Source organism: Saimiri boliviensis, chromosome 14, assembly GCF_048565385.1.
Source record: "Saimiri boliviensis isolate mSaiBol1 chromosome 14, mSaiBol1.pri, whole genome shotgun sequence".
Lineage (NCBI taxonomy): Eukaryota > Metazoa > Chordata > Mammalia > Primates > Cebidae > Saimiri > Saimiri boliviensis.
In genome coordinates, this window is record NC_133462.1 from 81,238,363 (window position 1) to 81,264,921 (window position 26,559).

The window sequence follows — 26,559 nt, forward strand, 5'->3', positions numbered from 1 at the left end:
TCGCCCAGGCTGGAGCACAGTGGTGCCAATCACAGGGCTCAAGGGATCCTTTTGCCTCCGCCTCTCAAGCAGCTAGGACTATAGGCGTGTGGCACCACATCGGACTAATTTTCTTTTCTTTTCTTTTTTTTTTTTTTTTTTTTTTTGTAGATTTGGAGTCTTACTCTGTTACCCAGCTTGGTCTTGAACAACTGGGCTCATGTGATCCTCCCATCTTGGCCTTCCAAAATTTTGGGATTATAGGCGTGAGCCACCATACACAGCCAGTTATCTGTTGAATCAAAGAATGCTTAAGTGAATGGATTATATCTAGCAAACACTGGATAAGAGAAAGCGATAACATTAATGAAACAGAAAGCAGATTCTTGTATTTTAACACCATAAAAGTGAACATTACAATTGAAACAGGAGAGTTCCCTGACCCCCTCTGCTGGACATGCGATAGGAGTGTGGTACCCCTTATGGAAGAAGCGGGAGCGCACATACTGGCAGGTGCAGGAACTGGGTGAGCTCTTTTGGGCTCCAGCCACATAGTAGCATCTAGGGATGGGTGCCTGCGACTCACAAAGCCCCAGTGGGCATGCTATACAGCATTTAGCTCTGCCATCTGCAGATGGCTGAAGTTTTAACCAGCTTGAGGCAGACCCTCTTGGTACTTGGGTTCTTATCCAGAGTCCAGGAAGAATCAGGTCACCCACAGATTTTAAGGATAGTGAACGCAGGGATTTTACTGGGTGGTGGAGGTGGCTCTCAGCAGGATGGATGGTGAGCTAGAAAGGGGGTGGAGTGAGACGATAACCCTCCCCTGGAATTTGGCCATCCAGTGGCTGATCTCCCCAATCATCCCTAGCAGAACTCCTCTTGATGATCATATGCTCCTTCTGGTCTCGACTTCTCTGCTGCTCTTCTGCTCTTCTGTTCATCTGCTTGTCTGCTCATGGAGCCTTTGGTTTGGGGTTTATATGGGTACAGGATACGGGGGAGCAGAGGGCAAAAAGGCAACATTTGGGCATGAAAACAGGAATGCCTGTTCCCATTTAGGGCCATGGGTTTCCAGGCTTGGGGATGGGGCCTTTGCTGGGGTACTGCCCTCTTCTACCCAGTATTTCCCTGTTTCCTATCTCTTTTCCGTATCACTGTGTGACCCTTGTCTCTGGCCTCAGCTACACCTGGAAAGTGGCCAAGCTGCCAGGAGGCAAGGACCCAGCACAGGATTTAGATAGAGGAGTTAGCTGCCCAACTGTCTCCTATATTCATACTCTTACCCCTGAGCATCCATTTAATGTTTTCTTCCCCTTATAAAATATATGTCTAAATCATCTTCTACCATAAAACTCATTTTAAAAATCAGCCTTTTCTGTAGTTTGTGAATATTTATCTCCGTTATCAAACTCCAAGAGTACAAACACCTATTTATATTCATTATAGAAGTGAGCCATCTGTAAGTGATCAATAAAAATTTTTTCATAAAGAACAGAAAAGGCATCAGCAAAATGAAAATTTTGATGGATTCTTTCATTTAAGCATTGAGTAAGAATTTACCAAGCAGCAAGACCCCATGGCAGGCGATGAAAAATACCTAAGGCAAGGGCCCTAAACTACTGCAGGAGGCAATATTAGCAAACAAATCTTTCCACAACACTGGTTTCAATCTCTAAAAAGTTATTTTTTTCCACCAGAGTAACTATTAAGAATCAAAATGGATACATTTGGTTGTAAACTTCTATCTTCATCTCCTGTCTCTCGTAGTGATAAATGTTAACAAGCGCTGGAATTATTTAAATGCCGTCATCAGAGCAAACTAGAGAAGGACTAAGGAAGAACAGTCTCTAAGAGACACAGCACATCAGTGGCTGGACAGTCTGAAACTTCAGTAGCAGGACACAACACCAAGAAGAATGGCTCATATGGGAAAGGATATGTGTAAGTGGCTGCACTAAAAGAAGGGATTACGAAATGAAATATTTACATTTAAAGTCCTATTTTTAACAAATTTACTTTATCCAGCCTCTCAAATTCCAAAGCCTTCAACAGGAAAAGTCTTTCCACATTGCTACCCTAAAAATAGTTCCCTTTCTTCTTTCTCAGGGTACCATTTAGATTTCCCTTCGGTTTGCTTTTGCAAGAACACTGGTGTCATGAAGAATGAAACAACTCCTTATTTTAACTAGAGAGCGATATTTACGTAGTGCACACATATCCTGACACTATCACACACGTGCTGATGTTTTCTTTCTAGAACGGGGATCTGCATCAGCCATGTGTGGTGTGCACCCTGGCCCTGCAGCTGTTGTGCTGTCAAGTTGGGTGTTGTTCCCAGGCATTCCACGGAGTTTCTTGGTTTAATTTTATCTAACAGGCTAAAAAGGGTACAATTATTTTTTGTCAAAATAACAATAAGGAAATAACTTCAAACAATGAATTTCTGAGTGAAAGAATCTGCATATCATACATTTGTGTCTGTAATTAGCAAAATTAAATGTCCCTTTCTCTCTGTCAAGTATTTGGCTTGCTTCCTCATAATAACTGTCCATGGAATAAGAGCAAATAAGTTAACCCAGAAATAGAGTTTACGAAGTTCTGGACATTAATTATTCAATTTTGGCAGAGGCTTTTACTTTAAAATCAGTTACAATACAAACATCTGAAAAACTTCTAAATCACATCACTAATCTCAGCAGTTCTGAGAAAACAAGTAGCACTCCTATCGAACAAACGAAACCACCCAAGCATTATTTATTTTTCAACTGCACTACTCCCATTCCTAAAATTAAACAGAAAAAAAGGTTTAAGACTCCAAAATTCACCTCCACCAGTAATGTGAAGCCAGAGTGGGAGAGCAGGTATTTGTGGAGCCACGTCTGAACGTAATTCTATTTACAATGCCATGCTTTGCCCTCCTAATGCCAACCTGGAGCAGCATAACCCCACCCTGATCTTTATCACCTCCATCTGGAGGGAGAAATCAGGTTCCCAAAGGCAGAAATCAGGTTCCCAAAGGCATACTTCTTTATCTTTTTTCTTTTTTTTTTTTTTTGCGACTGAGTCTCACTCTGTCCTGTCACCCAGGATGGAGTGCAGGGGTGCGATCTCGGCTCACCACAACCTTCGCCTCCTGGGTTCAAGCAATTTTCCTGCCTCAACCTCCTGAGTAGCTGGGATTACAGGTGCGCACCACCACTCCTGGCTAATCTGTGTATTTTTAGTAGAGCCAGGTTTTACCATGTTGGTCAGGCTGATCTCGAACTCCTGACCTAGTGATCCGCCTGCCTCAGCTTCCCAAAGTGCTGGGATTACAGGCGTGAGCCACCGTGCCCCAAGGGGTACTTCTAACCAGAACTCCCGAAGACAGACTAACCCAGGCGTCGCCAAACTACGGCCCGCGGGCTGCATGCGGCCCCCTGAGGCCATTTATCCGGCCCCCTGCCGCACTTCAGGAAGGGGCACCTCTTTCATTGGTGGTCAGTGAGAGGAGCACAGTATGTGGCGGCCCTCCAATGGTCTGAGGGACAGTGAACTGGCCCCCTGTGTAAAAAGTTTGGGGATGCCTGGACTAACCAAATGCCTAATTAACAAGGAGAATAAACTACAATTGCTTCACCATAGATAGGCTTCACTGAGGCTATCACCAAGTCCAAGGCAAAGCAGACAGCTGATAATACAACCCACTTTTTTCAACCCCCTCTAACAAAGCCTCGACAGCCATATGTAATCTAATAATTAGCATATGTAAGAGTAAAGGTCCAGACCATGACATCAGCTTCACAGAAAAATCAGCAGATTCAAAAAAGAGCCACAGAACCTATGCAATCATTGGAAATTCTAAATAAATGAAAGGATGAAAGGAAGAACAGCAGGAGACAGAGAACTCCACATTCCAAGTCCTAGAAAGCACAATACATTTTTAAACAAAACCATTCTGCAAATTCTCTATTATAGAAAAAAAAAAAAAGTCCTTGAATAGCATTTTGCAGAGACGCCAAGCTATAGTTAACCCAGAAGACTGTCAACAGTTCAAGGATCACCTAAACTTGCTGAGAGCCACTGAAGAGCTAACACAGGATTCCTTAAAGATGACATTACTGCTAAAGATAACATGAGCGCATACATTCTGAAATATCTGTAGCAAGAACTCAGGATCCACTAAGATGTTTAAAGAAGTTTAATGTGTACACTGTGATAAAAGCTTACCTTTCGGCCTGTTACAAAACTTACAGAGGAATGAGCTGAACTCAACTTCTCTCAACAAGGGTTTTGCTGGCAGCTCCTGCCCCTCCAATTTACCCAACATCTATTTCATCTGTTGGCATGTCAGGTTTTCTGCTGTTGCTGCTGCTGTTACTTAACTTAAAGATAACCAAACAATTATCTCAATTCCATTTTTAAAGGACAGAGTGAACCCAAAATGTCTTCCCTCCCTTTAGTGACAAGCTATGGCCATAGTGCAGTTTAACACACCAGGTGATAAATTCTACAAATGAGCTCTGATGCTGCATAGACAATGATGGGAACAGAATCCATGCAACTCAAAAGGCAGCTATCAATGGCACATAAACCCCATTCAGATATGGAGAAACCAGACAGATAAGTGTGTCACCTGGTAAAAACTAACAGAGACAGAAACAAGATAAAGTCAAAAGAAAATATGTGTCTTCAGGAGCTGTTATCAATCACACTTAAGAATCTTTGAACTTTTGCTCTGTAAAACTAGGGATCTTATCCTCTCTTATACAAACAGTTAAAAAAAATTGAAAAGCTCCAAGTTAGTGAACACTGGGGTCAGACTTAAGTCTGCAAAAAGACAGATAAGGCAATTTACCCAGGAAAAGTTAAAGCACACTTCTCTGAAAGCTGATTTAATTTCCCTCTATTTTTTTAGATTCGGATCACAAAATCTCAAGGATTTTGAGATTCTTGAGATTTTGAGGATGGAGGCAATCGTTGGGCCAGGAGACACACGCTAGCTCTGGGACAGCAGTCAAGAATGGAGAGAGAAGCCATGTGGATGAAATCCCACACCCAACAAAGGTAAATTTTTATCTGTGCTCTGTGAGCAAAAGAGGATTCACAAAAACTCATGAAGGCAGCTCAATAAAATACCGAACTAGAAGGGCAGAGGCTGACATTGCACAGTGCCTGTGCAATCCACAGCAGGTTACGGTGAAAACGTTTGTGGAGCTGGTCTCACTGCTGTCACACAGATTCAGCAGCCGTCTAGAACAAGCAGGAAAACATAACCTACACTGAATGCCTGCCAGGGGTTGGGCTCCATTTATGGTATTCGCTTCTACCTATGATGCCTCATAATGTGGTTATCAGTCTCCCTGTTAAGATGTGCAAAAAGGGACTCTGAGAATTTAGGCAGCTTTTCAATAGTAGAAGTCACATACAGTAGGGGTAGGTGTCTAACTTTGGTCAAAGGTTACAAAAATCTCTTTGTGCATTTCCATCTACACAAATCATTTACTATCCTAACCCCACAACACATTAGGCCCCACCAGAGAATGACTTCAACCAGTCTTTCTATTCCCAGCCAGTGAGTTTCCTCTCACACTCTTATTAATCCAAACTCCAGGCACTTTGAAAATTCCAGTATTCCAAACAGTATTTCCCCTCCAGCTACCGTGTCTTCCACGTGTTCTCACCATCTCTGGCAAGCCATAGCTCTTGCCCTATTCCGTGTTCTGACAGACATAACCCAACACTACCATTATTTGTTTACAGGCTTGTCTAGCCTATTAGACTGAGGATGGAGAAATCAGAGAAATCCAGTCAATGCTGTGTTGTCTTGCCCTGCCTAACAAGATACCTGGCACAGTAAAGACACAAAAGATAGTCAGCTAAGTGAAACATTGCCAGCATGTGCTGAGAAGTGTCAACAGGCCTAACACCCTATGCCAGCATGACACTGACTGTAACATCACCAGTCCAGAGATAAATCATATATTTGAAGCATTTAGATATTATTTTTATATAGATCATTATTCCACATCACCAAAGTAGGGTCTGTACGGAGTGTAAGCCGGAACAAAAGCCTTACTGGAAAAAGGGACAAGTCATAGCTGCACTGTTCAAAAAGAACCCTACCTGTAAAGCCAGGTACCATAGGCTTTTATCTCACACAGTGAAACCTCCCCAGACAGCTTGAAATGAGGAGAAAGGATAACCCACTAAGATTTAAACTTCAAAGAGCAAGAAGCCTCGAGGTCTGTGAGACTTGACTGTATCCTAATTAATAGCAAAACATAATTAAAGAAAGAGTTTTCGTCAGGAACTAAGAACATGGAAAAAGGAATATCTTGGAGGAAATTTTGGCATCCGGGGAAGGAACTTCAGCCACCAGATGGGGAGTCCTCTCCTGAGCAGTTCTTGCCTGAAGCCAGTAATTGTTCAACTCACTTCTCTCCCTGGTTCTGATGGCAAATGTGCCAAGCAACCTTCAGACCTCTGTCTATCTTCAGGGAGAGAATATGGCACTGAGAAGAGGCTGGCATTCAGGTTCCCACGATGAGCATATTTATTTTTGTAAATTACTAAGTAGGCATTCTTATTACATACTCGGCTAGTGAGTTTGGTTAAACCAACTAAGTCTGAGAGATAGCTCCATTCTTAGTGCATCCCCACACACACACAAAAATGTTTTTAACTGAATGCCAACTAATAAATATCTCCCATAAAAGTCTTCTGGAAGAATTAAGTGGCACTTCTCCTGGCTGATGTATGATCCTAAATCTTCTTTTTTTTTTTTTTGCATATTTTCTTTAAATTTCTATACCAAGTAGATCAAGTTTTATGAGGGTAATCACTTTTAGTCAACAGTGGTTTTTAGCAAACATATAACAACTTACTCAGTAAGACACTATCCTAGTATAAAACGATCCTCTTACCTCTCAGGGTAGAAGTGTCATGGAAGCAGTCTGGTTTCACCAGTACTGAATTAATACTGCTTTTGCAGGGCTGAGGCAAAAATTTAATTTGCAAAAACCAGCCCAAGGCTACCATGATATAAAATTCACTTGATGTGTTAATTTTACACTCTAGAGTCCTCATCCCAGTGGTGGGTGGGTGATCTGAATTATGTAAAGCAGAAGAATGTATGAATTTACCCCAGCAACCCCAGACATCAGCACCCTAGGCACAGCAGGAAGCCAGAGCTCAGCTTCCTTCCTGCTGGCCCTTGGGATAGCAGGGATTATCCTAGAAGTCAGCCAGGCTGAGTAAATATTTTTCACTATGCAGAGCTCAATCATAGGGCACCAGCATCCTTTTTAATAAACTTTTTCTCCTACATCTTAACATAGAGTATCAGCTCCGGTAGACCCAGCACACAGAGTGCTTTAGGTTCTGCAATCACAAGCACTAAGCCTGGGAACTGCGCAGGCAGAAAGTGTAAACCTCCTTTTGCCCAGGTCTGTGTACCTGAAAAAAAATGTGCCAACTCCTGTAAAAGAAATACATTAAATGTTCTAGCATAAAAAAATACTATCTATAAAGACCACGAAATAATGAAATGTGCTTTAAAAGCACACCAAAATGTATATGCAGTCTATACAAACATACATACACAGACAGACCTATTTATAGAAAAAAGATGAAAATTTTCCAAAATTTTGTTTTCATCACTGGGTGTTGACAATTGAGGAAATTTTCTTTCCTTCTTTCTATACAAATATATGTGATACATATTACTTTTAATAGGTTACATATAAAACAAAGAAGCCTTGTTTCAAAATATAAATAGCCGTAAGTAAATGAAGATTATCGTGTATTACTTTAAATCAGTAAATTGCTCTATTAGAGTAAGCTACAATGTTTCTACTATAGGCTAATTCAATGCAGATATAAATTGATTATCTGTTCTTCAAGGAAGTAAAAGTTCTGTGATTCAGAAAGAGTAATAATATCTACCCATCAGCAAATCAGTCTGGAAACAAATTTCCTTCCTGTTGGTTCCCCTCAATTCATTCTTGATTTCTGATCCCTGCCTAATCTATTATCTCTCTCACACACAGAACTACTGGACTTTCAGAGCCCACAAAGGAATTAACTCAGAACAGAAATAGCCCTTGGCCTGTCCTTTATTGACAGTAAAGAAACATAGCTTGTATTTTTAAAAACAGTTTTCCCTGTGAGTTGGTGGTAGCATGGTAGCTAGCAATTCCATTTTCCTGTCCATCAGACTATTAGGATAAAACGGCCTAACCACCTCCTATCCCAAACCACATCCCCAGCTATCAGCATTATGCCAAAATGTTAGTAAGAAATCAGTAGTCCGGAATTAGTAATTTATTTAACCAAATAATATCACCTGAAAGCTGCTATGCCCTGTTGCTCATATGCTACACTGGTATTTAATAAGGCCCTCAGGAATAAAAAATTTAATTCAGAGTCATCATTTTTGGATCATCTGCTCATCAAGTTGAGTACTTATTAAAGATTCCTTTAAGAAGGCATAATCCTTTAGATATAGGAAGGTTTCCCAGTGATTGTTTAATCCTCATGGGAAGGAAGATGCTACGTACTACCGCTTACCTTGCCCAGCAGTGAGGACCTTTAGCTCTCTCTGCATGTGGGAGACAGGCCCAGAGGCCTCAACCTTCATAAGCCTCAATGGCCAGACCAGGACACAGCAGCCCCAAGGCCCTGGGCCATGTACTGACAAGTTCTCACATGAACCAAAAATGGAAGCTTCAAAGTGTATATAATTTCTCACAGGGGAACAAAATCATGAGAGGTACCACTGCTAGAAAAACACCATGATATAAAACTTGGATAATAAAGGGCCGGGCGCGGTGGCTCAAGCCTGTAATGCCAGCACTTTGGGAGGCCGAGGCAGGCGGATCATGAGGTCAAGAGATCGAGACCATCCTGGTCAACATGGTGAAATCCTGTCTCTACTAAAAATACAAAACATTAGCTGGGCATGGTGGCACATGCCTGTAATCCCAGCTACTCAGGAGGCTGAGGCAGGAGAATTGCCTGAACCCAGGGGGCGGAGGTTGCGGTGAACCAAGATCGCGCCATTGCACTTCAGCCTGGGTAACAAGAGCAAAACTCCATCTCACAAAAAAAAAAAAAAAAAAAAAAAAAAAAAAAAAACTTGGATAATAAATAAATGCAAATTATCCACTAAAGATGCTGGATTTTAGAGATTTTCATGAAGAGGAAAAAAATAGTAAATAAAAACATTGCAGTATCCTGAGCTAGAACTTAGTAGAAATAAAAAGAGCCTTTTTTAAAGCATTAAGGTTTCATTCAACTATTTATTAAGAATCTACTATGTTCCAGACAGATACATTGTGACTTTTACACATTTGCTCACAGGTATAAAAAGAGTCATTTGGTTTAGACATTCCCACCATCTATACTGCAATCTCCACGTCAACTGATAAAGATAACAGAAGACAAAGTCAGTCAAATAATAGGAATTCCTAGACTTTTCTGATTAATGATACAAAGGAGCACAGCATCTTTCTCAACTCTCTTTCCAACACTTTATAGTTATGTATCCTGGTAAAAGAGAACAGAGTTTCAGGTAAATTTTCAGGAAGCCAACTTTTGATTCTTTTAAATGGGATTACAAATATCTATGTGTCACTATGTGATCAGAAGACATTTTGGACATTCTCCTGCCAGACTCCGACAGCCCCTGCTGTGTATCTGTAATTAACGGTAATTATTTCCACATACAAAACCACAAACGGGATCCCATTTTCATTACCTTTTGGGTTGGAGCTGGATACATAGATTACATGTTCATCTTATGTCCTTCTCTATCACAGGGAGATACACAATGTGCCACCCACCCACCCCCACCCACTAACAGGAAATGAAACACTAAGGAGCACAACAGCCATTTGCCTGTAACCAGGATGAACAGTCCAATGAGCCTGTCGGTCCTTTCCTATTCTACAGATGGAAAACAAAAGTAGAGAGTACATGCTCTTTTACCTTTGACTGGCAGGTTGTCCAGAGTGATCCTGGATAAGTTACTTATCATTGCCAGGCTTTGATGGGAATGGTCTTAATAAAAGAAAATTCCACTTTCCAGCCCCCAGCTTATACCTACTGGGTCAAAATGCAGAAGCAGGAGCTAGAGATACACAGGTTAGTGAACAGAATGTGCCTGGAAATGGGTACTTCAGCAAAGGCCTCAGGTGACTCTTGATACACAGGCTTAGTGATTACTAAACCTTTTCCAGGGCCGAAGGTAAAGAGGCGGCCATAGAGCCAACCACCTGATGGGTCCCACTGCACCAGCTTCTCTGAGAGGCCCTGAGTGAGTAAATATGGCATCAAATATGGATAAACTGCTGAGATCACCAACAAATCCCCAAGGAATTTTGGAGGCTATAGGACACTGGAGAAGCGCTGATAAGAAATGGGGAAAATGGCCCAAAATGCTGCCCTTGGCAAGACTGCCCAGACCTGTCCTTACAGAGTGGCAGATATGTCAACAGCACATTTTGAATGCCAAGGAGATACATGCGTCTGTAACCAGAGCAGAAAGGAGTTAAAAATATTCAGGATTAATCATGAAGTTGTCAAAGATAACTTAGAGTCTATCCCCTCACTAAGCACTGCTAAAGAAAAATCTTTACTTGGCTAATTGCCTGGATGAAAATTAGTTTGGGGATGATCTGCATAAAGATACGTGTTTTAAACAGTCAAAGCTATACAGTAATTTTAATACACTACCTATTATAGCATTTTAATGGAAGGAGATAGAATAAAGGAAGAAAAGAATCATAAATAATACCTAATCTATTATGTGGACACATTAAAGGCATCACAGTATTTTATAATGAGGTTTTTTTTTTCCATTGCAACTGTTAACAATTGAGTACTTTTTCATCCTAATGTACTGATGTTTATTTCTAAGAATGGATTCAAAGCCAACAAGATCTGATTGCCATTTTCAAAACAAATGTAAAATAATAAATATTTACTACTGACCCTGTTTAGTCCACTTCATAATCAGATCTGGACAAGGAGATCCCCTCAGCAAATAAAATGCATCATCAGACAGAGGACAGAGACCCGCAAACAAGAAAATGCTTCACATGTTCACTTTTTTCCCCTTAGCATCACTAACTGTGCACATTTTAGCACATTTTGAAAAGGAGAAAAAACAAAAATTAGCAACCTAACAAACACCTGCGAGGCTGTGTCTATAGAACCTGGGCATGGAAGGAGGGCTGTGTAGACAGCTGGCATCACCTGACAAACTGCCAAACCACTGTATTTTTAAGCTATTCAGATGCTTTCTAAAGAAGAAATAATAAAAATCCTACATGCCTGAACCATGAGGCGGGGGAGCCTCCTCGTAACTCAGCCCTTGTCAGACAGACTACAGCAGCCTCAAAAGGTTCAACAGCCTCTTTATAAACCTATTGTGTGGTGTAGTGCCTAAAAATAGCATGGTTCGGCAGGCAGATCATACCAAGGAATAATCCTACATACTAAACCCCTAAACAACAGACAAAGGAATAGAAAAGAAGACTCAATTGTATTCTCAGTTTGCACCTAAGTTCCTGTGGCTACCTCTTAACCTGGACTCCTCTAGCTTCCTCACTTTGTCTGAACACACAGCAAACCTCAATTTTAGCTCTTACAGCCTATACAGGAAAATGAGAGGGCTGGGAGGACCCAGGCAGGTGAACAGAGGAGAGATGCATGACTGAGCCACACATTTCTATAGCATACACTGCCACGCTTAAGAGAACTTTTAGTGTCCCACTGAAAGAGACAGGAAAGTGATTATTACATCATAATAATTATTGACTATGGCTCTTTCAAGTTTTCCTTACATGGAAGTTCTCAACCCTTCATAGCTTTTAAAAATTACCTGGGGAAGTTTAGGAAAATACAGATGTCAGAAATTCAGTTTTTAATTTAGTTTTAAGTTTCTAAGGTGGACAACTAGGTCTTAGACCACTGCTTAAAACAACAAAGCCATTTTTTGTTTTGTTTTGTTTTGAGACAGTTTTCCTCTGTTGCCCAGGCTGGGGTGCAGTGGCGTGCTCCCTTGTAGCCTCTGCCTCCCAGGTTTAAGCGATTCTCCTGCCTCAGCCTCCTGAGTCATTGGGATTATAGGCGCCCACCACCATGCCCAGCTAATTTTTCTATTTTTAGTAGAGACAAGGTTTCACCATGTTAGCCAGACTTAACAACAAAGGTCTGTTTTTGGAGTTCTGAGATGAAATTTCACTATTGTTATGCAGGCTGGAGTACAATGGCATGATCTCAGCTCACTGCAACCTCTTATGGGCATAAGCCACTGCATCAGGGCCGACAAAGGTTTTTAGACCACATCAGGTCGACTGCTCAGGCCACGGAGCCAGGCAACAAAAACGAGGAGAAAGGGGATCAGTATCAAGCACTAAGTCTTCCGGCAAGGGATGGGCCACCAAGAGGCCAGGAGTGCCACCCTTCTAGAGAGCATTGCTGGACAGAATGAAAATCAGGCCACAATAGGGAACTAAAAGAAACCATCAGATGAGATTATAAAAAAATGAAAAGTTAAAAGCTAAATGTTAACACTCCTCAATCCCCAATTTTAATTGAGCATTTACTTTTCCTTTTCTCAATATATTTATTTGAAAAGATTTTACCCTGAGTTTTTATTGTGGGGACAGGATGGGAGATGTAATAAATAATACTTCTGGGAGAGGTATTACTCTTCTCCCAGAAGCAGTAATAAATACATATTAATACAGATGGGAGAAGTAATAATAAGTGTACACATGTTCTCACTCATAAGTGGGATTTGAACAAAAAGAACATATGGACATAGGGAGGGGGATAATACACACCAGGGCCTTTTGGGGAGTGGGAGGCAAGAAGAGGGAGAGCCTCAGGACAAATAGCTAATGCTTGAGGGGTTAAAACCTAGATGATGGGTTGATAGGTGCCACAAACCACCATGGCACATATATACCTATGTAACAAACCTGCACATTCTGTGCATGTATCCTGGAATTTAAAGTAAATAAATTGGTAAATCAGTAAGTACACTAAATGAAATTTAAACATAAAAATAGTAAGTGTCTTACCAACAGACTTTAGTTGATTTTTCAAATAAAAGAAAATAGCTAGATCAACAAGCATCATCTCGATGAATTTGGATAAAAACCTTAGGTGAAGTAGCTTGCCCAATGTCACATCAAGTTAATAATCTGACACCTTGGATGGCAAATCAGGTTGTTGTCTAACTCTCAAATCAAGTTTCTTTCAGGTTTTTTCATTAAATCAAACTGTTTCCACCAAGCTCATTTGCCAGAATATTTTTCTGCAAATACATGGGTGTCAGCACAGGCTTATGGCTAAAAGCCTGACACTAGAATCTCCTTCAGGCCAAAGTGCCTGCTCCACTACTGACTGTGCGACCTGGACAAGTCCCTGAGGCATCTCTGTGCCTCTGGGTGCTGCATCCACAGAGCAGGAAAGACAGCAACCTGAGCTGCTTCATACTAATTAACAAAAGAAAGAACACCTGCAAAAGGCTTACAGCAAGACTTAGAACAGGGAGGACTCAATAAATGCAATTATTATTACCAAGAATTGAATCTGAACTTACAACGTGTTACCATTTTTTAGTAGGAAAATCAATATAAAAAATTACCACAATTTACTGCACATATAGATTCTCTATTCCTTTCTCTCTCTAAATAAACAAACTTTTAAAATGGGTGACTGCAGAGCCTTTATTTCTATTGTGTGTGCCTGAAGGTATGAAAGAGACACAATGATCTAATATCCTGTGACTTCCTGGACCACAGAAATGGATGAGGCAGAAGGAATGTTTGAGTTTGAAAGGGCCCTCAAGATGGGATGGTTCCTACAGTACACACTGTCAGGCTTAAAAGAACTTTTACCCTCCCACTGAAATAGGTATGAAGGTGATGATTACATTATAATAATTACTGACTATGGCTCTTTCAAGTTTCCCTCACACTCAAGTTCTCAACTCTTCATAGCTTTTAAGAATTGCCTGGGGAAGTTTAGGAAAATACAGATGTTGGAAATTCAGTTTTTAATTCAGTTTTAAGTTTCTAAGGTGGACAGCTAGGGCTTAGACCACTGCTTAAAACAATAAAGGTTTTTCAGTTTGTTTTTTTTTTCTTTTGTTTTGAGAATGGAGTCTCAGCCTTTCAGCCCCTATCAGACACATTGTTCATTACCTTGGAAAGTGCTTTCATTGAGGAAAAACAGTTATCTCACTAAAGAATCAAAACCTTAACACTATCCATTGTTCCTCACTGAATTCTTCCTTTATAAAGCTTTCCACTGATATTTCCTCCAAAGAGAAATGTTTAATAAAAGCAAACAAACAAAGGAAAGAAAACAAACCATACATACTGAGACTCAGCTTGTAAAATCACAATGTGGCATGTGGAAAAGCCCTGCTGGATTTCAGATCCATGAACTAAAAGTTTAAGTATTAGTAGCTTTTCCTAAGGAAATATACAAAATTATGTCTTTATAATATGGTACTATAAATGCTTTCCAAATAATAACACTGTAGAAGACTTGTACGAGGCATGACATTACATTTTAAACATTTGTAGGGATAATCTCTAATATGATGACTTTCACATTTCACACTTCTTTCAAATATCTTAACCATTTAATCTCCACTTAAGCTGAAGATTCAGCAAAACAAAAAAGAACCCAACATTCACAACACTCGGGGGTCAGTGTGTTTTGAGAAGTCTGATTATTTCAAGCAGGGCTTTAGGCTATGAATGAATCAATTATTTCATTTGAGTGTAAAAATATGCAGTAGTTGTTTCATATTACTCATTCTTGAAGTCTTATGAGGATTCTATTTGGTTTTGCACAATATCAATATGCTTATCTTTCTGCATGAACAATGTATGAATACATAGATGATAATATAATTGGACAGATGCTTCTTTTCAGTTCTTCTCCTAACTGCCTGCAGAAGCAGAATAAGACCAGATTCTTATATTATCTATAAAATACGACTACTAAAGGGGTGACTTGGCCCCCTCCCGGAGTCTTTACCCTTAGGGCACTGCCATAGAGACCTGGTAGTTTGCTCCATTATAAATTAGCTATATGACCTTTAGGCAAATCACAGAGCCTTCCTGAGCCTTATGTTTTAAATGGGGACACCTACTTCAAAGCATACTGAAAGATTAAATGAGAAAGGTAAAATACTAAAATATTGCCTGTCACATAGTGTAAGCAAATAATAAAGCTGCAATAATAATTATTCAACAGAAGAGGAAATGGCCTGAAAATATACTGCAAATGAGGGAAGGCATCTGTCACATTCAGTCATAAAGTGTGTCTTATGTGATCAAGTTGATCAGCATTACATTCTGGGAAACCTTACTAGCAATATAATCAACTGTAATTTATTTAACTAGCTATAACCTAACGGTAAGAAGAGATATTGGAAAATGGGAAGGAAAATAAAGAAATTTCTAATTACCAAGTAAAGCATATCCTTACCTTGCCAATAAAAAAAATTCCAAGTTATAAAATAGTTAAAATCTTTTGAGTCTGAATAGCATTAATCAGTCCAAGAGAAACCAGCGTTATTAGACTGTGATAGTATAAAATACATATTTGAACTTCAAGCCCATTTCCTGGTATATAGCTCCTAAAATCCTTAAAATTTCCAGTGACATGTTTTTGTATGCTAATGAGTGAACTGATGGATGACAGCCCTGAGGTTACTTTAGGATGGGGCTGGTTACCTAAAGGACCAAGACATGATCAAAGGGTTGGGACTTTCCGTGCCATCTCCCAGCCTCCAGAGAGGAGAGAGGGTCTGAAAGTTAATTTGATCACCAACGGCCAATGGTTTAATCAATAATGCCTATGTAATTAAGCTTCCATAACAGCCCAAAAGGACACGGTTCAGGAAGCTTCCAGACAGCTGAACACGTGGAGGTTCCTGGAGGGTGGAATGCCTGTAAAGCACATGAAAGCTGTGTCCCTTCCCCCTTACCTTGCCCTATATGCATCTCCTCCTCTGTAGAAGAAATATGTAAAATCCTTTATAATAAACCAGTATACGTAAGAGTTTCCCTGAGTTCAGTGGGCCGCTCTAGCAAATTAATCATATCCAAGGCGGGGGTTGTGGAAACCCCAATGTAGTCGATCAGAAGCACAGGTAAATTCACCTGGAGCTTGAGACTGGCCTATGAAGGGGCAGAGAAAGGAGGAAGAGTCCTGGGACTGGGCCCTCAATCTGTGGGATCTGACACTATCTCCAGGTAAATTTTATCAGAGCTGAATTGAATTAGAAGACAGCCAGCTGGTGTCAGCTGCAGAATTAACTGCTTGTTTGGTGTGTGGGGGCAAAACCACCAGACATGTGGTCATGGCTTCTTTGTTGACTGTGGTGGTGTTACAGCAAGAGGAAAAAACAGTTTTTTTCACTCTCATAGACCTACTTAATTAAGGACCACATCTTACTTTCTTTGTACAATGGGTTCAGGTGCTGCAGAAAAAAGAGAGAGTTCCAAGCCTTGGGAAGAGGAGGCTAAGAAGCAAGCAGAGCTGTCTTGGGTACAAGACGACACGGAGTGGCCCATGGGCTAGATTTCTGCTCAGCTTGCCTCAGGTCCTTGGTGACCTCATCAAATCCTCAAACCCTATGAAGTCATACCCAAATCTAACACATTATCTCTTTCTATACATCTTTTTTACTCTGAATAAAGTACACCAAAATGCACATGCCTACACGTGTTCATTTATTCACCCAAATGTGTGTAGTGAGTACCTACAATGTGCCAGGTACCCTGGAGAACACACAGATCCACGGTCATCTCAGCTCACTAGTATTCCCCCAGTATTCCATAATTACAGCAACTGAACCTTTCATCAGAGCTATTTGTGTATATTTGCTTCTTCCCCTTTAGATCATAACCGCTTCTTGGGGGAAGGGCTGCCTTTTCATCATCTTGTTTCCCCCAGCAACTAACAGAGTATGGCATTTAGAGAAATTATCCAGTAAATATTTACTGTACTAAATCACTCTCAGGAAGCCCACAGTCTCCTTCCCCTGAGGTCTTCAGATTTTAAGACCATCTGCCTGAGGTGGCTACATCTTTCTAAATCTGGCTGATAGTGCAATATGAAATAAAATGTTTCAAAACATAATCTGGAAAGTGTTTGTGTTTACCCATCCTGAAACTGTAATTTCAGCCAAAAGGAAAAAAAAAATGGAAGCAGCAAAAAAATGGAACTTAGGAAGAGATATGAAATCATCTAAACATTTCATACATAGGCAACTGCACTTCCCAATGGTGAAAACACTCGAGTAAGGAATCAAACACCAGCACCGACTCGCTCTTGACATCCCGATCCTGGCAAGAGATGGCACACATCCACTGTAAGCAGGCAAAGGATGCTGCTGTTCCCCCTGTACAGATCTAGCAAGTACAATGTTTGTTCAGAAACTTGGGCAGGACAATGAGAAACTCAGTCTGAGAACATTTTAAAAGTAGATGAAGGCCAGGCACGGTGCCTCACACCTGTAATTCCAGCACTTTGGGAGGCCAAGGCAAGTGGATTGCCTGAGGTCAGGAGTTCCAGACCTGCATAGCCAACATAGTAAAACCCTGTCTCTACTAAAAATACAAAAATTAGCTGGGCATGGTGGCACACACCTACAGTCCCAGCTACTTGGGAGGTTGAGGCAGAGGAATCACTTGAACCCAGGAGGCAGAGGTTGCAATGAGTTGAGGTGGCGCCACTGCACTCCAGCCTGTGCAACAGAGGAAGACTCCATCTAAAAATAAATAAATAGATGAAGATACATTATAGACCCTCTAAAGATCCATTCAAGTCTAGAATTCTGCTGGCCTTACAAAACTGACCATAAAATTAAAACATGCAGGATCAAAAAGAAGTCTAGGACCATCCCTCCAATACTTATTTTCATTCCCAAAGGGTGAAAGGCGGAAGGTAAAGGTAAAAGTAAAAGCAAAGAGGAGGAACAAAATATTCCAGGCATCCAAACAGCACCTTTCTGATAAGAAAATAACTAAGGAGTTAAAAATTCTTACAAGAAATCTCAAAGCTGAAACACAGGCCACTATAACACTACAGTGCCAGCTATCTTGGAAAATTCTATCCATCTTTGTAAGGACAAGAATTTGGAGCTAAGCCCAAACTTGTCTCAGTCACTTCTCATGATAATAATTTTGACTTCTCCCACAGAACAAGTCTCCTAATCCTCTGATAAACACGTTTCTAAGCCTTTAAGATGGGTAAGTAAATAAATCCTAACTTCGCCAATGGGAAAAAGGGGGCATCAAACGGTAAAATCATCTACAAAGGAGCAGACAAGAAGTCAGTAATTGAACAAGTATGCTGTCTCCTCAGTTCTGATGCTATCACACAATCTGTAGATTTTAAACAAGGTAGGCTTTACACATAAGTTAACTGGAGAATAATAGGTCACTGCTAAAACTTCCCTTCTCCACAATTATAAAAATTACTTTCCATATTTTAGTTTTAAATTTACATTTAATGCTTTTTGCCTTTATTTCTGCATGTGGAATGAGTTCCTGATCTAACTTTTTCCCAGTCTGTTAGCCCAACTCCAGGTATTCTCTCTTATTTTAAAATTTAATTTTATTTATGTTTTTACTGTTTAAGTTGCTTTTGATGTGGATCCAGATGATGTCTTTAAGAGCATAGAGGAAAGTAAAGCTGTGCTTCCTTGAAAAAGCTGTTGGGTACCAGGTAGTCTTTTTTCTCAGTTGAAAATTCATTTCAAGTGCTATTTTAACATGGGTTACAATGGGACCCTAACTAAAAGGGAAATCACAAATCCATACAACGTATCTGTTGATAAAAAGTATGAATGAAGTTCAATTGCTTTGGTTCTTTTAGTTTTTCTTTCCTTAAAGCCAGGTGGGAAACACCTCCCATTTCCTGTGCTGAAAATGTTAATTACCTCTCTTTAGTTTTATTTCCACATCAGAATTTACTCAGTCTCAACTAATTTCATTAGTACTTCAGCCAAGTCTCTTGATTCCCACTAAGAGGGAACACAGTCTTTTCAGGCAAAGAGTCTATCTCTACTGTTCTCTCCTCCATCCCACCTCTTGTAAGAACTTTCACAATTTCACCACTCAACACATTTGTACTTATGTATTTATAATTTATAAGAAACACCTGGTGGATAGCCATCCCTCCTCCAGTGGTATCTTGCCACAGTTTAAATACTTATCCTCAAATCATTTTTAAAGGCAAGCTCCCAAGCCATAGACCTCAAAATGCACCAACACGCATAAAAGACAAAGTCTGTGGAAATAAAGATTGATCAAAGGACATGGCAATTAAAATGCAACGCCTGACCCTAGAGGGACCCTATACGGAAAGGGAAAGACACTGCAAAGGACATTTTCAGGCAAACGGTAACACTGGCATACAAATAATAGATTCTGTATAAGTAAGGAATGGATATGAAGCTATCTGAAGTTGACAACTGAACCTGTTACCCAAGCAAATATCTCTATCGCACTCAAGGGTTTTGGGGTATAAGGTCAGGAAGTGTGTAACCTGAAAACTGTGTGGGTACATACATGTGTCATGTGCCTGTGTCTAAGTTGTGTAGACACAGACTAAGAGGAAAGGATAAGAATCCATGTTTGACAATCCAAGGGTGGAGGACAAATGTCCTGGGGGTGGTTACTTCTGACAGGGCTCCTTCACAAGCCCATCTTATTTCCTGCTGCTAAAGGAAATGCAGTATTTGTGAACACACACAAGTAAGAGAGCACCTTTGTCTTTATTCTGCAGCCAAGGAAGGAGTTTAGGTGACAGTACCCTTGGCCCTGGGCAGAGCAGGCTGGACTTCACCCCACCACTCCCTGGATCACCTTCCTCACAACGGCCACCTTCAGCGGGTCCAGGGCACGTCCTATACCGAGAAAGAAGCCTTTGGCAGCTCTTTATCCACCAGCATGCTCGCATGTTATGCCTCTAATATAAGAGCTGCTCCATGGAGACAACATACAAACCAATTATAAAAAGCAGTTACTTTTAAATGCATTAAAGGATGCTCAAAGGAACTTGTTAGTGACTCCTTTCAAAGCCTCCATCCAGAAGCTTTGAAACTAGGCAACTCCAAAATTCAAATGAGCTTTCGTAAAACAATGCTTACCCATGTTTGCTGTGACAGAGTGACAAAATAAAAACATACACTCATCCTAGGGAAACTGAAACAAGCTTAAAAAAAAAATTAATGGAACACAAAAAACGCAATTTAAAAATCAACATGCCTCTCTGAAGTGAGGACGCCTTGCTTGCAGGCTTACCTGAGTGGGGAAGAGCAGCTGGCTCCTGCTCACACAGCCTGGGCAAGAACCTGCAAAATAAGAAAGAGACCCATTCAGACTCCCAGGACAACTCTTGGTCAGCAGTTTCAACATGTGATCTGAGGAATCCCCAGGGGTCCACAAGGTCAAAACCATTTTCATGTTGATACCAAGGGACTATTTATCTTTTCTACTCTTCATCTCTCCCCAAAGTAAAATGGAGTTTTCCAGAGGCTGAGGAACATACTACAGCACAAGAGATTGAATGCAGAAGCAGGTCAGACAATCCAGCTGTCTTCTCTTCAGCCACACATTAATGAAATTTGCAAAAGTATACAACAATATTATACTGCTCGTTAATTTTCGTTTTGAAAAAATATTTTTATAAAATGCTATCTATAATAAAATATAAAGGGGTTACCATAATTTTAAATTAATAAATATTTTTAAAACTTCTCAGTTTTAATTCTGTATGATAAACATCAACAGAGATAAGCCACATAATCTAAAGCTCCTTGGGACTCCAATAATTTTTAAGAACATCAAAGAAATCCTAAAACTAAAAATTTTGAGAACTCCAGGTATCCGTTTTGGTACTAAATTCTGTTGAACTGCATCTTCTTTTATTGGTAATGGCAATGGTCAGTATTAGGTATGCAGTGCTGTGTACTAGACACTCTACTAAAACACTTATTTCCAACCTCACTACCACATTAAAAGAAAATAACAACAGTTGGCCTTTTCTGCCTCCCTGGTTGAGGAAACTGGCACTCAAGAGACTGGTTATTTGCCCCAAGTGAATCAGCAAGCGCAGGATGTGAACTCAAGTCGGCTGGACTCCTAAGATCGTGCTTTCAACACTTTCTTTTTTAAAATAGCCAACGTAAGAATTTCTGCAAACTCAACTACAGCAAAGTGCTCACACTCTGACCTGACACTGCATAGACTCAAAATGCAACAAACTGGAGTATACACTTCAAACAAAACTATACGAACATGGGTTTATGAAGACAGTGTGGCTCTCTAAATGCTGCCAAGATCCAGCACTGCTTCCTACAAAGGACAAGACAGACCCCAAGAAGGAGGGCACCCCGAGACACTCCCAGTTTACACCTGTTAACCCAGCATAGCATTAACAGCATCCCTTTCATTTCAAGAGGAGATAAACTACAAAGCCACCTCCCAAGAAGGCTATGACAAGCCTTAGTTTTAAATAGCCCTCCTTTTTCAATCTGTCTCCGTTTTTATGAAGCACAGAAACAATAGATGAAAAATTACTAGCAGTCCCTCAATTGTGGCTGAATATAAGATTATGTGCAGGGGTTAGGGTTGTGGGGGAAAGAAATTCTCACACGGACAATTTTCATAGCCAATATAGACAGTTCTGAGTTTAAAAATCTAATGTATAGGCTTGGGTGCAGTGGCTCATGCCTGTAATCCCAGCACATTACATTTGGGAGGCCAAAGTGGGTGGATCACAAGGTTAGGAGTTCAAGACCAGCCTGGCCAACATGGTGAAACCACATCTCTACTAAAAATACAAAAATCAGCCAGGCATGGTGGTGGCCACTTGTAATCCCAGCTACTCAGGAGGCTGAGGCAAAGAATTGCTTGAAGCTGGGAGGTGGAGGTTGCAGCGAGCCGAGATCACACCAGTGCACTCCAGCCTGGGCAACAGAGCGAGACTGTCTCAAAAAAAAAAAAAAAAAAGAAAGAAAGAAAGAAAAGTAATACATAATATAGTGGGTACCTCAAAAAACAAACAAACAAACAAAAAATTAAACATAACATTACCCTATGACTCATCAGTTCAGCAATTCTACTTCTGGGCATGCAGTCAAAAGAACTGAAAGCAGGGTCTCGAAGCTGAACTTGCACAGCCACATTCACAGCAGCATTATTCACAGTAGCCCAAAAGGTGGAAGCAACCTAGGCACCCATTACAGATGAATGCAGAAACAACATATGGGAAATACGTGCAATGAAGTATTATTCAGCCTTAAAGAGGAAGGAAAGTCTGACACAAATTACAACATAGACGAACCTTGAAGATGCCATGCTAAGCAAATAAGCCAGTCACAAAAAGGACAAATACTGTATGATTCCATTTATATGAAGTATGTAGAGTAAGTCAATTTCTTAAAATCAGAAAGTACAATGGTGGTTGCCAGGGAAGGGGGTGAGGAGAAATGGGGTTACTGTTTAATAGCTAGAGAATTTCATTTTTCAAGATGAAGAGGTCTGAAAATGTTTGATGGTGATGGTTGCACAACAGTCTCAATCTACTTAACATCAGTGGACGTCTAGTACTGGGTCAGGGACTCAGACACAGTACTAGATATAAGGTGGACCTCATGTTACCGTGGTTTGTAAATACTGTGTCTTTTACAGACTGAAGGCTTGTAGTAACTCTGCATCGAGCTAGTCTATCGGCACCATTTTTCTGACACTAAGTGCTCCCTTGGTGTTTCCACGTCACATTTTGATTCTCACAATACTTCAAACTTTGTCATTATTTTTATATTTGTTACGATGACCTATGATCAGTGATCTTGGATAGAACTAGTGTAACTGTTTTGGGGTGGCATGAACCACACCCATATAAACAGTGTATTTAACCCATAAATACTGTGTTCTGACTGCTCCACCGACCAGCATCCCCCGTTTCTCTACCTCTTCTTAGACCTCCCTATTCTCTGAGACACAACTATATTAAACTTAGGCCAATTAATAACCATACAATGACCTTTCTGTATTCAAGTGAAAGGAAGAGTCAAACAACTCACTTTAAATCAAAAACTAGAAGCAATTAAGCCCAATGAAGACGGCATGTCAAAAGCCAAAACAGGCCGAATGCTAAGCCTCCTGTGCCAAACAGCCAAGTCATGAATACAAAGGAAAAGTTCTTGAAGGAAATTAAAAGTGCTACTACAGTGAACACACAAATAATAGGAAACTAAAACAATCTTATTGCTGATATGGATAAAATTTGAGTGTTCTGGATAGAAGATGAAACCAGCCACATTTCCTTAAGCCAAAGCCTAGCTCAGAACAAAGTCCTAACTCTCTTCAATTATATGAAGGCTGAGAGGTGAGGAGGGTGCAGAGGAAAGTCTGCAGGTAGCAGAGGCCGGTTCTTGAGATACAAGGAAAGCTACACTAAACAGCAAATGTTCAGTGTAAATGAAACAGCCCTCTATTAGAAGATGTCCTACAGGACTTTCATAGTTAGAGAGGGGAAGTCAGAACCTGGATTCAAAGCTTTAAAGGACAGGCTAATTGTCTTGTTAGCAGTTAACGCAGCTGGTGACTTTAAGTTGAAACTCACGCTTAGTTGCCATTCCGAAAATCTTTGGGCCCTTAAGAATTATGCTAAATCTACTTTGCCTGTGCTCTATCATTGGAACAACAAAGCCTGGATGACAGCAAATCTGTTTACAGCATCATTTACCAAATACTTAAAGTTCACATTGAAACCTAGTGCTCAGGAAAAAAGATTCCTTTCAAAATATTACTGCTCCTTGACAATGCAACCTGGTTACCCAAGAGCTCTGATGGAGGTGTACAAGCAGATGAATGTTGTTTCATGCCTGCTAGTAACTTCCATTCCACAGCCCATGGATCAAAAAGCAATTCAGACTTTTAAGTTGTACAGAGGTATTTTTTGTAATGTTATAGCTATCACAGATAGTAATTCCTCTGGTGGATTTGGGCAGAATAAACTGAAAACCTTTCAGAATCACCAATCTAGAGCCAACAAGAACATTCGTGATTCATGAGCGGAGGTCAAAATATCAACTTCATTAACAGGAGTTTAAAAGAAGTAGACTCCAACCCTCAAGGATGACTCTGGGCATCTCAAGATTTCAGTATAGGAAGACGTAGCAAGAAAACTAGAAGTAGAACTGGCACCTAAAGATCTAAGTTGCTACAAACTCATGATCAAACTCGAATGGATAAGGAGTTGCTTTCTGTAGATGAGCAAAGAAAGTGGTTTCCTGAGATGGAATCTGCTCTTGGTGAAGATTACAATGACATTGTTGCAAAGGATTTAGAATATTACATAAACTTGGCAGGGCTTGAGGGGAGAGACCCCAGTCTTGAAAGAATTTCTACTTTGGGTCAAATGCTATAAAACAGCATGAAGTGGCCAGGCACAGTGGCTCATGCCTATAATCCCAGAACTTTGGGAGGCCACGGTGGGTGGAGGCTGAGGTCAGGCATTTGAGACCACCTGGGCCAACAGGGCAAAACTTTGTGTCTACTAATAATACAAAAAAAAAAAAAAAAATAGCCAGGCGTGTTGGCACATGCCTATAGTCCCAGCTACTTGGGAGGCTGAGGCAGGAAAATCACTTGAATCTGGGAGGCAAAGGTTGCAATGAGCTGAGATCACGCTATTGCACTCCAGCCTGGGCAACAAGAGTGAAACTCCATCTCAAAAAAAAAAAAAAAAAAAAAAAAAAAGAAAGAAAAAGAAACAGCATAAAGTCTTTCATGAAAGAAGACCCAACTGATGTGGCAAACTTCACTGTGGTCTTATTTTAAGAAATTGCCATAACCAGCCCAACCTTCAGCTACTGCCACCCTGATCAATCAACAGTCATCAACATTAAGGCAAGATTCTCCATCCACAAAATGATTTGACTTGCTGAAGGCTCAGATAATCATCTGCATTTTTTAGCAAAAAGTATTTTTGAATTAAAGTTTGCACATTTTTTTTTATTGCATTTTAGGTTTTGGGGTACATGTGATGAACATGCAAGATTGTTGCATAGGTACACACATGGCAGTGTGGTTTGCTGCCTTCCGTCCCCTCACCTGTATCTGTCATTTCTCCCCATGCTATCTCTTCCCACCCCCGCACCCCCCGCCCCTCCCCCATTTCCCCCCAACGGACCCCAGTGTGTAGTGCTCCCCTCCCTGTGTCCATGTGTTCTCATTGTTCAACACCCGCCTATGAGTGAGAATATACGGTGTTTGATTTTCTGCTCTTGTGTCAGTTTGCTGAGAATGATGGTTTCCAGGTTCATCCATGTCCCTACAAAGGACGTGAACTCATCGTTTTTGATGGCTGCGTAATATTCCATGGTGTATATGTACCACATTTTCCCTATCCAGTCTATCATCGTTGGGCATTTGGGTTGGTTCCAGGTCTTTGCTATTGTAAACAGTGCTGCAATGAACATTCGTGTGCACGTGTCCTTGTAGAAGAATGATTTATAATCCTTTGGATATATACCCAGTAATGCGATTGCTGGGTCAAATGGGATTTCTATTTTTAGGTCGTTGAGGAATCGCCACACTGTCTTCCACAATGGTTGAATTAATTTACATTCCCACCAACAGTGTAGAAGTGTTCCTATTTCTCCACATCCTCTCCAGCATCTGTTGTTTCCCGATTTTTTAATGATCGCCATTCTAACTGGTGTGAGATGGTATCTCAGTGTGGTTTTGATTTGCATTTCTCTGATGACCAGTGACGATGAGCATTTTTTCATATGTTTGTTGGCCTCCTGTATGTCTTCTTTTGTAAAGTATCTGTTCATATCCTTCGCCCATTTTTGAATGGGTTTGTTTGTTTTTTTCTTGTAGATCTGCTTTAGTTCTTTGTAAATTCTGGATATCAGCCCCTTGTCAGATGGGTAGACTGCAAAAATTTTTTCCCATTCTGTTGGTTGCCGATTCACTCTACTGACTGTTTCTTTTGCCGTGCAGAAGCTGTGGAGTTTGATTAGGTCCCATTTGTCTATTTTGGCTTTTGTTGCCATTGCTTTTGGCGTTTTGGTCATGAAGTCCTTGCCTACACCTATGGCCTGAATGGTTTTGCCTAGATTTTCTTCTAAGGTTTTTATGGTGTTAGGTCTGATGTTTAAGTCTTTAATCCATCTGGAGTAAATTTTGGTGTAAGGTGTCAGGAAGGGGTCCTGTTTTTGCTTTCTGCATATGGCTAGCCAGTTTTCCCAACACCATTTATTAAACAGGGAGTCCTTTCCCCATTGCTTGTTTTTGTCAGGTTTGTCGAAGATCAGATGGTTGTGGGTATGTTGTATTTCCTCTGAGGCCTCTGTTCTGTTCCATTGGTCTATATCTCTGTTTTGGTACCAGTACCATGCTGTTTTGATTACTGTAGCCTTGTAGTATAGTTTGAAGTCAGGTAGTGTGATGCCTCCTGCTTTGTTCTTTTTGCTTAGAATTGACTTGGCTATGCGGGCTCTCTTTTGGTTCCATATGAAGTTTAAGGTGT

The 26,559-nt window shown here is 40.5% G+C and overlaps 1 protein-coding gene across 3 annotated transcripts in view; it reads right to left on the bottom strand.

Annotated features, from left to right (window-relative positions):
* The window catches only part of SIPA1L2 (signal induced proliferation associated 1 like 2), a 236,811-nt gene that overhangs the window by 151,526 nt on the left and 58,726 nt on the right, over positions 1-26,559 (bottom strand). For all 3 annotated transcript variants that reach the window (XM_039464242.2, XM_039464243.2, XM_039464241.2), the window contains exon 2: positions 20,313-20,362. The gene's annotated coding sequence lies outside the window, so the exon portion shown is untranslated. The remainder of the gene's footprint in view (positions 1-20,312; positions 20,363-26,559) is intronic.